The sequence below is a fragment of the Arachis ipaensis genome, chromosome B04 (genome assembly GCF_000816755.2).
Source record: "Arachis ipaensis cultivar K30076 chromosome B04, Araip1.1, whole genome shotgun sequence".
NCBI lineage: Eukaryota > Viridiplantae > Streptophyta > Magnoliopsida > Fabales > Fabaceae > Arachis > Arachis ipaensis.
The window spans coordinates 126,961,216-126,972,301 of record NC_029788.2 but is presented as its reverse complement, the minus strand read 5'-3'; the positions used below and the strand labels follow the sequence as shown (position 1 = coordinate 126,972,301).

Sequence of the window (11,086 nt, the reverse complement as noted above, 5' to 3'; positions counted from 1 at the left end):
AATAAAAATCTTAGATTTTTTTATTATTTATTACATTTTGATATTGAGATAAATGTGATATGGTTAAACCTGTTTTTATATTATAAATTTTAAAAAGTAGTTCAGACGTTATCAAGTTGTTGTGCAAAAAGCCTTTAATGCAATTTGGGTTACGTGCATTTTTCAAACCGGCAAATAGTACGCAATTAAACTGTCGGCGAATTTCAGCCTCGATCTGTGCATTTTTATGATTTTCTCTCTTATGAGTTTTGACTTTTTTTTTTACTTAATAAATAAAAAGATCATTAATAATAAAAAATTTTAAATAATTTATTTTAATAAATTGTTGATCTATCCTATAATAATTAACAATTAAGTATCACTGTAAATGAGCAATGCAAAATCCGGATACCTATCGTTAACTAAGCTGAAATATCAATTTAATATTAAGTAGTACATTGTTTATTTTACTTTATCGTTGGGAAATAATTTCCCTTGCTGGTTAGGTGAAATTCGATTAAACAAAATTCTTATAGATCATATAATTCTTTGTCAAGAAAAAAAATGAATTAATAATTTTCTTGTTGTAAAATAAATAAGGAAGAAGTAATAAAATAAAAATATAAATAGAAAATAATATTATTAGTATTTACCAATACTATTATACTACTATAAAGATAATATATTAATATTATATTAATAGTATATGAAGAGAAAATTAAAGAAGTGCTTTATAGTAAGAAATAGAGAGAGGGAATATTTTGTTTTTATTATTGCTGTGTCCGTAACATTCTTAGGATTGCTTCTTTATATATAGGCATATGAAGTTTATTTTTCAACTTCATTCAGTATTGAAAATAAAAATTAACTGCCCACATTAATGGGCATTCAATTTAATCTTATCACAACATTCCCCCTTGAATGCCCATTTAGGATTATTGCCTTATTAAAACTTTACTAAAGGAAAACTCAGTGAGAAAAATCTTAGTGAAGGAAAAAGAGTACAATATCCTTTGTGATAGGGACTGCCTCATTAAGAACCTTGTCAAGAAAAATCCAATGGGAAAAAACCTGACTAAGGAAAAAAGAGTACAGTCTCCCCCTCTTGTCGACATCATTTAATATCTCGAAATCGGCGCATCCCAATCTGATTTACCAATTTTTCAAAGGAGGATTTTGGGAGTGACTTTGTAAATAAATCTGCCAGATTGTCACTTGAGTGGATCTGTTGGATATCAATTGTCCCTTGATTTTGAAGATCATGAGTGAAGAAGAATTTGGGAGAAATATGCTTTGTTCTATCACCTTTGATGTATCTGCCTTTAAGTTGAGCAATGCATGCTGTATTATCTTTAAATAGGACAGTTGCAGCTATCTTATGATCAATCAGTCCACATGATGAAAGAATATATTGGATCAAACTCCTCAGCCAAAAACACTCGCGACTAGCTTCATGTATCGCTAGTATTTCAATATGATTAGAGGATGTTGCTGCAATCGTCTATTTCGTGGACCTCCATGATATATCTGTACCACCATATGTGAATAGGTATCCTGAAAATAAAGTATAAATAGAAAAATACTATTATCAGTATTTACCAATACTATTATACTTCTATAAAGATAATATATTAATATTATATTAATAGTATACGAAGAGAAAAGTAAAGAAGTGCTTTATAGTAAGAAATAGAGAGAGGAAATATTTTGTTTTTATTATTACTCTGTCCGTAACATTCTTAGAATTGCTTTTCTATATATAGGCATATGAAGTTTGCTTTTCAACTTCATTCAATATTAAAAATAAAAATCAACCGTCCACATTAATGGGCATTCAATTTAATCTTATCACAACAATCAAGAACTCAAAAAGTTTAGGGTTGCGCGTTGAGCTGATATATATAGTTAAATAATAAAATAAAATAATTATTTTGTGGATGCTTTATTTTTTCCTTTCAATTCATGGCTGAAAGGATGACATACATACAATTGACAATTGGGAATTAACCATAGCATTCACCTTAACAATAATATACACATGGTATTAGGTTCAAAAATCACTACAGCCCCATCCATGGCAGTCACACTATTAATTGTTAGCCAACTATTAACCACCAAAATTAAATAACAAAACCTGACCATATATACAACCACAAAATGCTTGAATGACATGTATATTGCTCAATAATAAATTCAATCGTTTCATACATCACCTTTTTTTTTATATATGATTAATGCTGATTAATTATTTTATGAATGATTATTAAAAAAAATTGAAAGGATCCATTCTCTATTAGTATTACAAACTTAGATTAATTTATTTTCAAGCCCATGTCCAGCCCACTAACATACTTGTTACATAAACGTAGTTCTAATAAAAATATTCACCAGTCCAAAAAACAAAATTATTCAGAAACCATGAATCGTGCTCGCCCACTGCCCTAAATACCTAATTAATTGAGTTGTTTAATTTTTGGCTAATTAGGGACTTGGTTCCTTATATTTTTTCAATAAAAATTAATTCAAAAGATAAGATTAACAAACTAATAGAATATATATACACAACTAATTAATCTTATCATCATTTAGTATATTATTTAGATTTATTCTAATTCTTGAATATCTAAAAAACAGATTATTAACATATAAATAATATTTTTTGAATTATCTAAATCTTTTAATAAAAATGATTTAATATTATTTGGACCAAAAAAATTAAGCAATAAGATTAATATTTTTTCTAAAAATAATTTTCATCAAAATTATAAATACATAATAAAAATTTAGAGTACGTTAAAATAGTACCATAATAAAAAAAAATTCAAATATTAAATTAATAGTGTAAATTTTGTAAGTGAATAATTATCAATCATAATACACTGTATTATAGATATATGTAACATATTATTATTAGAAATAATTAAAAATTTACTAATTATGAATGAAAGCTCTTGAAAAATAATAATTTATACCCACTAATGTTATTATTGTTTTATCTATTACTTACATTTGGACCAATTCTATTGTTATTTTGAGTATATGACTATTTAAAAAGCGAATATATTATTGACATGAAATTAATGTATTTTTAAATTTTACCAAAAATAAAATAATTTTTTATATAAATCATAGCTACTAAGAGTAAAAAAAAAAACATAATAATAATAATCACAATATAGATCTAAACGAAAAAATTATTATTTATAATTTATAATAATTAATTTAAATAGAGTACCTCAAGTAAAATATTGAAGGTTAATAATTCTGATCATGCGTCTATTTCTACTTGTGATATCTTGAACAAAAAATACAATAAATTGGATTAAAAGATAAATTGGATTAAAAGTAAATTAAATAAAAAAATTCGAGAAACGGAGTAAAAGTTATGTGGTGGCCAAATAGTGAAGAAGTTAATAAAAAGATAATATTAAAAAGAAATCTTGGACACCAAACCCATGTATTGCTATTATAAATTGTTATAGATATTAGTATATTTTTTTCAAGAACTTACAAGTCTATCACAAAATTTTTTAAAGACCTATTTTTTTTATTATTCTAAAGAAGTTATTTTGCTTTGATAATATCGAAATTAGAACACCAAAAAAATCTGAAGTCTCTTCCTATATAAGCCAAAGTACGTTTACTTTAAAGAGAAAAAATTAAAGATAAGAACAGAATGAACTTGAGTGAGAGAGAGAGAGTTAAGTTTGTGGAGGATAATAAGCAAGCTGAGAGGTTTTGTATGTGACATGAATGTGTCAGACTTCCTGCATGTGCTTTGAACTTTGAAAGGGTCTGCAGAAGCCGCCACAATCAATAGTTTTCTTGTCTTCCCCTAAATGAACGGCAATGCCATATCACACTCTCATGAGTATGATTTATCATCACTATTGGCATTAGGAATAATACATACATGTCACTTATGCAACTGCGTTACTTAGAACACCTACAACAATGAAATTTATGGTGGTAAAGAAAGATAAAGATAACGAGGAAATGAAGCGTAAAGGACGTCAATGCAAGTAATTAACAAAGTGAAATAGTAGTGACAAAAATATACTATCAAGGACCTTCACTATGAAGTTGTAACAAGGGACAAGATAGTTCAGTTTGTGGAAGGTATGGAATGAAGCAGACAAGTTACTCTGCATAAAAAAGTTAGGGGAAAAAAAAAGTACACAGAAATTAATATATGCTCGGTTGAAGTTGCAAATACTTATTTTGCTTAACCTGTGGTGTCGAGTTTTAGACTATGGAAAAAGCGGGTGCTAGAAGAACCATGCCCCTATGTATGGGATCCCAAATACTCGAATAAAATTGCCTCTAAAAAAAGGATACTCAAAGTTAGTATGAAAAAAATCTTAGGATAGTTAAAATCACATGATTGGCCACATTATGCAAATTATTTTAAACCAGTATGTGGTTTCAAAGGTCCGCAGAACCAGCCATGATATGGATCACTATCTTTCTTTTCTTCCACGAAATGAGCAGCAATATCACACTCGGAATAATACAAATGCATGTGACGTTACTTGCTGCATGTTCTCTTACTTTCTCCATACAGTTTCTTCTTACGTTTAGCATTATTTTAGAGAAATTGATCAATAATCCAACTAGAAATGGACGTATAAGGAGGGATGAGTATGATTGATCATTACTATTGTCAATTTGAATTTAGCATCACCAATTTAGAAAATTCTTAAGAGTCGTAAAGTGAAATGAATGATCACATTATTTCAATTAATCAAAACCAGAAAGCACGATCAATATTTTTCTTCTCTTGCCCAAAATGCACGCAAAAATTATCAAAACACCATCCTAAGCAAATTTCATAAGCAAATTTCATTTAATTTAATTTCAATTAAGCTAAGTATTATATTGCTAGAAATACACTTTCGAATAAAATAGGAGTTGAAGTTAAGCATTAGACTATAGTCTACAGAAAAACATCAAAGTAAAAAACATTTGCTAAGAGAGTTTCTGTTCAAAATGATGCAGTATATTGGTTGATTCTTTTCTGCTTTGTTCCTTCATTTGGTCTTTGGTGCAAGCTAGAAAAAATGGTATTCATAGTAAAAGCATCTCTTAAGTTGTATGCTTCAAGCACACCTCCCTTTCCCTCTCTCTTTACACTGATTTATTGTGCTGTTTTCATAGTCATGTACTGTGTTGTTAAGATACATGATTATTGGTCTTTGCTGAGCTTTATTCAGTTCTTTATGACTCAATAACTGCTTAATTCATTTTGATTTTCTATATTTTACATAATAATTTTGAAAATGACATGAATGGCCACATTTTTTCTTGCTCAAAATGTACGCCAATATTTCTAGCTACTTCTCATAATTCAGAACTGTTGCAAGTGGCGTAAGAAGCACTGCACAAGTATCAAATAATTTTTGAGAAAATTATGTAATGGACTTGTATCAAAACCCTACAGAATGGTAATGGTGGACTTTATATGTCCCTCACAAAATGATAAATCGTGTTAAAGACAAATGTTTTCTATTATTCTAAGAAAAAGTTATTTTATTTCCCTTAGATAATATTAAAATTAAAGCACCAATGCAAAGATATCTGAACTCTCTTCCTATATAAGCCACAGTAAGTTTACTTAGAGTCAATGATATGAAACAAATTAAAGAGAAAAAATTAAGTCTATCGATAGAATTTCTCTGCATATGCTTTGAACTTTGAAAGGGTCTGTGGAAACGCACTTATGAGTATGACTTATCATCACTATTGTCTATTGGAATTTTAGCATCACCGTCACTAATTCACTATAAAAACCGATTAGTGTCCAAAACATTTCATCCATTGAAACCAACTACGATACAAACGACATCAATGGGGTTGTTGTGTTCTCTTGCTTTCTCCATACAGTTTCTTCTTCTTTTCACAAACTGTTTATCTTTCAATCATTCAACTCGTACTCATCATCATGAGTGCCATCAACATGAAAGCAATGCCTTGCTGATGAGCTTTAAACAAAGCTTCATCATAAGTAAGTATGCTTCCTACAATCCTTTCAGTTATCCTAAAACTCTTTCTTGGAATCCAACCAAGATGACTCAAAACAAGAAAAATATGCAAGAACACTTTGAATGTCAAGATGAACACTAAGAACACTTTGAATGTCAAGATGAACATCAAGAACATGTTTTTGAAAATTTTTAAGAAAAGAAAAGCATGCAAGATACCAAACTTAGAAATTTTCAATGTTTAGACACTAACGAATTGAAAATGCATATGAAAAACAAGAAAAGACACAAAACATAAAATTGCAAAGATTAAACAAAGAAGATCATCAAGAACAACTTGAAGATCATGAAGAACACATGCATGAGTTTTCGAAATTTTAAAGAAAAATTAAAAGCATGCAATTGACACCAAACTTACAATTTGACACTAGACTCAAACAAGAAATACAAAATTATTTTTCGTTTTATGATTTTATTAATTTTTTTTTATTTTTCGAAAATTAATTGAAAAAAGAAAAAGAAGAAATATTTTTTTGTATTTTTTGAAAATAAGAAATAAAAAGCTTAAAATTAAAGTAAAATTACCTAATCTGAGCAACAAGATGAACCGTCAGTTCTCCAAACTCGAACAATTCCTAGCAACAGCGCCAAAAACTTGGTGCACGAAATCGTGATCATTCATTCCTTGGTAACAGCGCCAAAAACTTCATGCGCACGTTCATAATTTTAGTTCTTTGTCACAACTTCGCACAACTAACCAGCAAGTGCACTGGGTCGTCCAAGTAATAAACCTTACGTGAGTAAGGGTCGATCCCACGGAGATTGTCGGCTTGAAGCAAGCTATGGTCATCTTGTAAATCTCAGTCAGACAGATTCAAATGGTTATGGATATTTGATAATTAAAAGATAAATAAAATATAAAATAAAGATAGAGATACTTATGTAATTCATTAGTGAAAATTTCAGATAAGCGTATGGAGATGCTTAGTGCCTTCTGAATCTCTGCTTTCCTACTGCTTTCATCCAATCCTTCATACTCCTTTCCATGGCAAGTTGTATGTTGGGCATCACCGTTGTCAATGGCTACATCCCGTCCTCTCAGTGAAAATGGTCCAAATGCGCTGTCACTGCATGGCTAATCATCTGTCGGTTCTCGATCATGCAGGAATAGGATCCAGTGATCCTTTTGCGTCTGTCACTACGCCCAACACTCGCGAGTTTGAAGCTCGTCACAGCCATCCCTTCCTAGATCCTACTCGGAATACCACAGACAAGGTTTAGACTTTCTGGATCTCAAGAATGGCCGCCAATAATTCTAGCCTATACCACGGAGACTCTAATATCTCGGACTCGGTCCCCTGTATTAGATATCTAAGAGATACTCATTCTAGCTTGTCTTCATATAGAACGGAAGTGGTTGTCAGGCACGCGTTCATAAATGAGAATGGTGATGAGCGTCACATAATCATCACATTCATCATGTTCTTGGGTGCGAATGAATATCTTAGAATAAGAATAAGCATGAATTGAATAGAAAAACAATAGTACTTTGCATTAATTCATGAGGAACAGCAGAGCTCCACACCTTAATCTATGGTGTGTAGAAACTCTACCGTTGAAAATACATAAGTGAAAATAGGGTAGACATGGCCGAGTGGCCAGCCTCCCGTGGAGGTCTCAGAACGTCAAAAGTTACATAATATGTTCCAGAGATGTGAAATAAATCACTAAAAGTAGTTTTTATACTAAACTAGTAACTAGGGTTTATAGAAATGAGTAAATGATGCAGAAATTCACTTCCGGGCCCACTTGGTGTGTGCTTGGGCTGAGCATTGAAGTTTTCACGTGTAGAGGTCTTCCTTAGAGTTAAACGCTAGTTTGTAACCTATTTCTGGCGTTTAACTCTGCTTTGCAACCTGTTTCTGGCGTTTAACTCCAGAATAGGGCAGAAAGCTGGCGTTGAACGCAAGTTTGCGTTATCTAAACTCGGGCAAAGTATGGACTATTATATATTGCTGGAAATTCCTGGATGTCTACTTTCCAACGTAATTGAGAGCGCGCCATTTGGACTCTTGTAGCTCCAGAAAATTAACTTTGAGTGCAGGGAGGTCAGAATCCAACAGCATCTGTAGTCCTTCTTCAGCCTCTGAATCTGATTTTTGCTCAAGTCCCTCAATTTCAGCCAGAAATTACCTGAAATCACAGAAAAATACACAAACTCATAGTAAAGTCTAGAATTGTGATTTTATTTAAAAACTAATAAAAATATACTAAAAAATAACTAAATCATACTAAAAACTATGTAAAAACAATGCCAAAAAGCGTATAAATTATCCGCTCATCAGCTGCTAAGTCCGGTTGAGCCTCTCTTTTATTGCGGGGTTCTCTTGAACTCTCTCGCGGTGTATCTCTCCTTCGCGCCTATCAGCTATCCTTTGGCTCCTTGGCCTTTGTCGATGCGCTCCAGGTGGCGGAGAAACTGTCCTATTGGATTCAGCAGTATCAGGAGCACCAACAGCTCCACCACGTCTTTTCTTAGGTGGAATCTTCCACCTATCGAGTAAGTAAAGCGATTGAATCACCAACGACATATGTATATGGAGTTCAAAGAGAATAGGACAGACAGAAGAATCATGAGAACAAAGGATTGACGACAACTTCCTATGGGCCTCTAGTAACATCACACTTTGTGAAAATAGGCTGGCTTCTATTTGCACAATTGTGATCTTACTAAAGAAAACTTGCTCCATATTGCACAGAAAAACCTAAGGCTCTGATACCACTTTGTCATGACCCGAACCAAGCCATGACTGGCGCTCAAGGGACAAGTCCCTCATCAAGCCAAACGACCAAATTTTCAGAAAAACGGACAGAATTTCCTCTGGTTTTAGGACCTTACCCATATAAAATTTATCTTCCTGTATCAATAATAAACATCCATTTCCAGAGACAACAATCACAACATATACCAATCATATCCACAACCAAACATGTCCAAAAATACGCATTATATATATTAAGTTGATAACTAGAGTATATAGTTAAATCCATAAGTTTTACATAACCAAATTATAATTACTATCTAAACAGTTCGAGATTCAAAATAACATAACCCACACGAGGATCCTGCCTGTGGCATATGGAGCATCGACATAATCTAAATTTTGATCAAAGGTTCCATCACATAATTACTTTGCCCTTAGAAAGAAGAAGGGCTCACCGAAATGACTAAGATTTAGAATGGAACTTGGAATGACTCCTGTATCTGAAAAATATGGAAATATAATAGGGTGAGTTTTGCAATTCAGTGAGCAAACATTACATCTATAACCCACACGAGACAATACAAATTTTACCATGAAAATTTTATTTCTTTCCAAAGATGAGGAATTCATATTAATTAATTATGCAAATAAATAGATAAATAATTAAGCGGAATGAACTGAAATGGGAGTTCTCATTCCAGAACTCAAATCAAATCGAATATTACACACTTAGGGTAGCTCCACCTCTAAGGGTAGCCATTTCCTCTAGTGTGCCCGTACGGTATAACAGATCCAACGTGTGGCCTACACGTTAGGCTAGCAACGCCCCTGCTAGCTGAGGTCTGAGCCAGATGCATCTAGGTTAACGTCATAATCGCCGTTAACTATGGTTTTCTAGTCAGAGTCTCCCAAACCAATCCAAACCAAATCACTTATAAAAATCTCTAATGCTTATAACATACTACTAAATTCCATAGCAAATCAATATATATAAGATTGCATACTAAAATTTAATTAAAATTTAATAAAGTCAAATAAAAAAACATGTATGCTTTACAAAATATATAAATATCGTCTCGTGTGTATTTTTTTTTATAAAATTATAAGTTTCACAAATCAATATTTATTTCAAAAATTCAAAAATCACACTAATCAAATATTTTCAAACTACAAAAATAATGATTCAACATAAGTATTGATAATAATATATTTAAAAATAATTATAGACATAATATCCACTCACAACTTGGTTCTAAAGAACTAGAAGCAACTCTGAGTGCGCCACTGAGCTACCAATTGATGTCCAATAATCTTACAACTTTAGAAATATGACAATAATAATATTTGTAAGCTAACAAGATTGTCGATTAACAAAATCTTACTCAATTTGACAGAAGCCCCAATTTTCTAACCCTAATTCAGATTTATACATACCCATAAATATAGAGATGATAAAAAATTAGGGATACGGCTAATTATTGAGTCGAAGAGTTACCTCAAAGTCTCAATAATAACTGGAACTCAAAGTTGAATGCTTCCTTCACTCATTAAGTTGAAATTCCATTATTTGGAGGTTTTGAGAAATGAGATTTTGAACAAATAGAGATGAAATAGAAAAAGAAAAGGAAGCAAGATGATGAACATGAGTTTGATAATGGTATGTAATTTCAAGAAGAAGAGATGGGAAGATAGAAGAGATTAGGAAGATAGGAGGGATGAGAAAGGAGAGAGATGAGATTGAGAAAGGAAGGAGAAAGGGTGGGGTTCGGGAGCCTTCCTCCAGGAAATAAAGGGGATTAATAAGGTCACGTGCTTTTCATGTTCCCCTCCTTCTTTCTTTTTTGTTTTTTTTTTTCAGCTGTAAGTTTGAGATGTTGTGTAATTCGGAAATAAATTTTTTGTGCTAAATTTGATGTTATTTGAAGGAATAGTGATAAAAACTTATATAAGTAGTTCAAATAATATGGAATTTGAATATTTATAATGTAAAATTTATTACGATTAATAATATTATTATGACATTTGTAATATGGATGTTTATTACATTTAATGAGGTATTTATAAAAATTAATAAATTAATTATTGTAGTTATAAATTTAATGTATTGTTTATAATGGTGAAATATAATAAATATAGGGATATGGATTCAATGTCTTTGTAGGTTACAAATTTGATTATAAATTTTTGTATTTTTTTTTGCTAATTTAGAAATAATAGTTAATTTGGTAAAAATTGAGTGGTTGATTCTAATATTTTGCCAAGTAAGCGATATTGCTAACATGATATTAATAAAAAAAAAGAGATGTTTTAAAAGTGGGTAATGTGAATAAACTTATATAATACACTACAAGAAAACACGTC

The 11,086-nt window shown here is 31.1% G+C and overlaps 1 long non-coding RNA gene across 1 annotated transcript; it reads right to left on the bottom strand.

The window, feature by feature from the left end:
• On the bottom strand, window positions 4,026–10,009 carry LOC110270798. Its single transcript, XR_002360431.1, has 2 exons — window positions 9,969–10,009; window positions 4,026–4,525 (listed from the first exon to the last, which is right to left on the bottom strand). It is a non-coding gene; the product is annotated as an uncharacterized LOC110270798 (long non-coding RNA).